The sequence below is a fragment of the Cornus florida genome, unplaced genomic scaffold (genome assembly GCF_030987335.1).
Source record: "Cornus florida cultivar Cherokee Brave unplaced genomic scaffold, ASM3098733v1 CherokeeBrave_3.0.0_Hap2_Chr04, whole genome shotgun sequence".
NCBI lineage: Eukaryota > Viridiplantae > Streptophyta > Magnoliopsida > Cornales > Cornaceae > Cornus > Cornus florida.
This window is the reverse complement of record NW_026775574.1, coordinates 25585800-25591151: the sequence shown is the minus strand read 5'-3', so window position 1 is coordinate 25591151 and position 5352 is coordinate 25585800. Positions and strand designations below refer to the sequence as shown.

General features: G+C 38.3%; 1 pseudogene; it reads left to right on the top strand.

Annotated features, from left to right (window-relative positions):
• The first annotated feature begins 241 nt into the window (after window positions 1-241).
• Window positions 242-340, top strand: LOC132305671 (small nucleolar RNA R71; annotated as a pseudogene).
• Window positions 341-5352: the final 5012 nt, after the last annotated feature.

Below are 5352 nucleotides of genomic sequence, written 5' to 3'. Positions count from 1 at the left end.
GGCGGCAATTTCATTGGAGTGGTCGACTTGATGTAAGCCAACACTCTTCCTACCACTAGAATTTCTACCATTCTTCGAAGATAAAGTTTGATGTAAAGAATTCTCACTCATGCTCTCATAAAGACGCCACACGTCATCCTCATGCCTATCAATGTAAGAGCCACCCATGGAAACATCAACCATGCCCTTGTAATTATCCGATAAGCTCTTAAAGAAATATTAAACTTATTGCCATTTGGGCATGTCATGATGTGGACACTTCCTAAGCAATTCATTAAAGCATTCCCATGCCTCATGAAATGTTTCCCCATCCCCATGTGAAAATTCCTTAATTGAAGTTCTCATGGCATTGGTCTTAGAAACCGGATAGTACTTTTTCAAGAACTCTTGTTGCATTTCTGCCCAGGAAGTTATTGAAAAAGGCCTAAGATTGTTAAACCAATATTTTGCCTTGTCTTTGAGGGTGAATGGAAAAAGTTTAAGCCTTAAGACCTCTTCCGGCATGTCCGCATATCTAATGGTGGAACATACTTCAAGAAACTCATCCAAATGCTTGTAAGGTTCTTCATTTGGAAGTCCATGATAGTTAGGAAGCATTTGAATGGTTTGTGGTTTGATCTTATAGTGGTGTACTCTAAATGGTGGTAATTGAATGCATGTGGGTGCATTGTATTCATTAGGCACATATTGATCGCTTAAAGAAAGAGGTGGATTAGCAATTGGAGGTGCAACATGGGCACCTTGATTTCCTCGAATGATGGGAAGTGGTGGAGCATAGATTGGTCTTGGCATTCCCAATGGAACTCAGTCTTGTTGTTGTGGTGGATGAACGAATGGCCTTGGCATGCTTAATGGTACTTGCATGTTATCATGATGCACACTGGGGTGGAGGATGCCTTGTTGGTCTATGTGACCAAGGTCCTCCACATGGTCCTCATTGTGTCCTTCCATTGATGAAATGGATTGACTAGAACCTCCTCTTCCCCTAGGGTTTCGAACAATGGATTCAAGATGAAAATTTTAAAGGACAAGAGTGGGTCTCAATGATCTACGACTATGCATGCACTATGCAACACAATAAGCAATAATGACAAACACTTCACCTTCACAACAAATCAATAATCAACAAACTTCCTCCACCTGCAATGGTCCTATACTCCCATGCTTTCAAAAATATGCAAAGAACAATAAAATGCCTCCACGTGGGCTCACGATTTATCTAAGAATTGAAATACAAGCCTCCACGCGGGCCGACGATTTAACTAATGGTTGAGTAAGGAAAAGCTCACAAAGGTCCTTTAGCACTTCAACTCCAAAAATTTTTAGCTTTTAGCTTAGCAATTTTTTTATGATTTTAGCCTTTTTCCTTGCTTGCTTAGCTCCTTTGCTTGAATGCTCCTTTGCTTGCTTCCTAACTCAATACTCCTAGTCAAACAAGAACAAACACAATGAGTAATCAAAATGAAAATGAAAATAAAGTAAAGACACGATCAAAAGAGTTCTAATTCCTAATTGATTCCACAAATACGACGTTGCCTTCAATCAATCCCCGGTAATGACGCCAAAAACTTGGTGTGGCTCGGGTCGTCAACCCCGAACCCCACAGTTTGTGATACCACCTAAAGGATAGTGGTGTAGAGCTATGATGAATGTGGCCAAGTTTTACATTTAGAAATTGCCACTACTACCTTTCACTAAAAATATAGTTTAGGCAAGTAGGGATCATCCCAAGGGATTGGTGGGTCGTACTAGGTTAAGGAATCAAGATTAGGGTTAGTAGGTCGAATGATCAAAATAGTGGTTGGTTGGTTAAATTACACTAGATGCAATTTAAACTAAAGTAAACAATAATGCAATAAAGAGAATAAAAGAGATAGAGAGATCTTGGGGTTTAGAGATCATCACTAAGCATACTTTTCTACACCTTTAATGAATGATTAATGAGGGGAAGATATATGTTGCAATATTTGTGTGTGTGTGTTTGGTTGTTTCAACTAGTAAGGATGACCAATTAAACATATATTGTCTAAGCAACATAGTGAAAAGCACAATATATCAAACTAAGCCATTAATCCTTTCATTAAGCTCGCAATCCAAGCACATCACAAGGTTAGAGACATATGCTACTTGCATTCAAAAGCATGAAACATCAAACAACAAGCATGGATTGTCCTCCCATTTAACAACTACATTACAACTAAGCTAATGACATGAAATTAAACTAATTAAACTAAGGGAGAGGCACAATCTATCAAGAAATGAGTATGAACCATCAAGTAAATCACAAGAGCATTCCATTAAGAACTATGTTTTAACAATCTCTAGATCTATAGCATTAATACACAAAGACATGCATTAACAACACAAGAAATGGAGATAAACACATGAAAATCTATTCTAGCATACATAGACATATGGATAGAATGAAATGATCAATTAGAAGTATTAAACCATATAAATCATTGAATAAACAAGATCTATATATAATAAAGTGTCAAAACATGTATCACAATACAAATCTCGTCAAAAATACATAAATCAAGATGTAGAAAACATGCTTAGGGCTAACTCTAGCCCCAAGAGGATGTCTAGCCACTCGTGGATGATGTCTTCCAACCCTTAAGGGCAAACTCCATATAAGAAATCTGCTCCTTGGTTGATGAAGAGCCTCCAATGGTGTCTCTAGCCTCCTCCTTTCCTTTTCTTCCTTACTAAGAATTCTCTTAAAATCTCCTCCTATGGTTGTGTGTGAATCCCCCCTCAAAAGTTGGTCAAATCTTCCTTTTTGGTAGATTAGGTGACACCCCAAAATGATCTGGCACGCACTCCAATATTCTCCTAATGATTGGATAGAGGACAACTTTGTATGAGCTGGCAATTTAACTTTTTTGCACTGGAGGAAGTTCGATCGATCGAACCTTGACCTTGGATCGATCGAACATGGCTGAGATCTATCGAACTGAAGCTGGATCAATCCTCTATGGCGGTACCTTTTTGGACAAAAACAAATCTGATATATTTTGAAGATATTTTTGGGAAAAGGACAAAAGTGGTTGGTAAGGTGGTACAGTTGGATAATATCAATCATTTGGATAAGGACAAGATAGTTCGATCAATCAGAGAATGAAGTTGGATCGATCGAACTTTGAGATTTTTGAATAGGAACAAACATGGCTTAGATCCATCTTGAAGTGTTGAGATCGATGAAAGTTGGATCGATCGAACTTTTATTGAGATCGATCAAAGTTGCTGAAATTCTACCTTTTGCTTCCTTTTGCTCTACTTTGCTCCTTTCTTTGATTCATCCCAGAATTGCTTCATTTCTGCTCTTATTTGGCTGAGTTAGCTTATTTTAGGGATAAATACCTGAAAATGGAAATAACACGAAATCAATGTAAAACGGGAAAATAAGATAGATAAAGGTTCTAGAATACCTAAGCTTAAGGGGTTTAAACGCGCACTTTTCAGCTCTCATCACATGTCATATTTTTAGTTTTCAAAATTCTGATTCTGTGTTTAAATTATCATTTTTGGCCGTCGGGGGGTCGAATTTTGAGTCGGTGTTTCTTGGGAGCCGCGAACCATTTCCACGTGCTTAGAATCATTTATTACACTTGCATGCACATTCATTTCAACCTAGAAATGCATTTAGGGTCAAATGCATACTTGGTGCAAAGTTTTATTTTTTGAGTTTTTAAGCCTTGTATGATCTAGGGCCATTTTGGCCATTTCACAGTATGTTTTTTTCATTTTCTCCCATGTAGCCGGGTAGAAAATTTTATTTCAGGAGGGATTTCTTCTTCATATTTTTCCAGAAAAATTCGTTTGATAGTCCGTTTTTGCTCTCAGATGTGGACAGTTACTGTAGTAACTTTTGCCCTCTTAACCTCTTCTGATCTAGGGGCATTTTGGGGATTTTTCAATGTATTTTTTTTTTTTTTTCCTTTTGCATGGTCGGGTAGAAAACTCGATTTTAGGGGTGGTTTCTTTTTCGTGTTTTTCTAGAAAATTTTGTTTCGGACCTCGTTTCGGCTCTCAGTTCTGGCTGAATCTTTTTTTCCCCTAACATGTCATGGTGCTTGTTAGGATACTCGTGGGATGCTCGTGGGGTGGTCGTGGTGCCCCGTCTTGATGTCATGACGTCGATTTTTCTTTTTGCTCGTTCTCCTTCGTCCGGACTCCAAATCAAGTGAACTTCTTTTTGAACTTGATTATTTTTTTGCTGTCTTTCCAACGGTGTGCTCTGTTGCACCCGGATCTTCTTGGATAATTATCAGTTTACCCTTTTAGCCTTAAGTGCTCATTTTTCTTCGTCATACCATTTCTCCTTCGTCCGGACTCCAAATCATGCAATTCTTGAGTCCATCTTGATTAGTTTTTTGTTATCTTTCTAGCAGTGTGCTTTGTGGCACCCGAATCCATATTTTTAAAAATAACTATTTTGCCCTTAGGGCTATTTTTGTCCAGTTTTTCTTGCTTTCCGCTTCCGCTACTTTCTTTTGAGTTTCGTGACTTCCTATGAAGTCACAAATGTGTTTCGGGAATGATGACATCATTTCTATGTAAAATGACTATTTTGCCCCTTGGGCTTAATTGTTTTTTTTTTTGATCGTTTGCTTCCGCGTCATTTCTCATTGAGTTCCACGACCTCATGGAAGGTCATCAAGTGTCTTAGAGGTGTGTTGTGCCTTGGGAGACTATTGTCTTATTTTTTTGCTTCCGCATCTGGATCCGCTATCAAGTCAATCTTCGGTTCATCACATGACGCATTGGCTTGAAAACCAGGGCCGTTACAGTATGGCTTGTTGGTATACACATTATATATTTGACATTTAATGTGCCATTGTAGCTTAAGGTGATAAGCGCTGAATACTGTATATTCAAGCGCCCTAAATTACATTAACAAAGTCCATTAATTGATTATTTTATGTAGATTAACTCCATTTACATGTTTTTGTGTATTTTCAGGTTAAAGTGCAAAAAGGAAGCAAAAATGATGCCTTGTGGAATTTTGAACAAAAAGGGTGCCAATTCTGAATTTCTGGCAGCAGTAGAACCTGACTTTTGTTGCCATTTTCGACCTAGTAAACTCAAGAACTGGACTTCTATCATAACATGAAAGATTTAGAGCTCTGAATCGGCTTTCCAAATCTTCAAGCGGTTCATCATTCGGAGTTCGGAGCAGAGAGTTATGATCTTCTTAACAGAGGTGCGCAGAACTGCCTGGCAGCACTGAAGTACTGCCTTTCTCCCCATTTTCGACCAATCAGACTTGAGAATTGGGTCTTCATCAAAACATGAAGTTTTTAAAGCCCTGAATCAGCTCTCCAAATCTTCAAACAGATCATCATT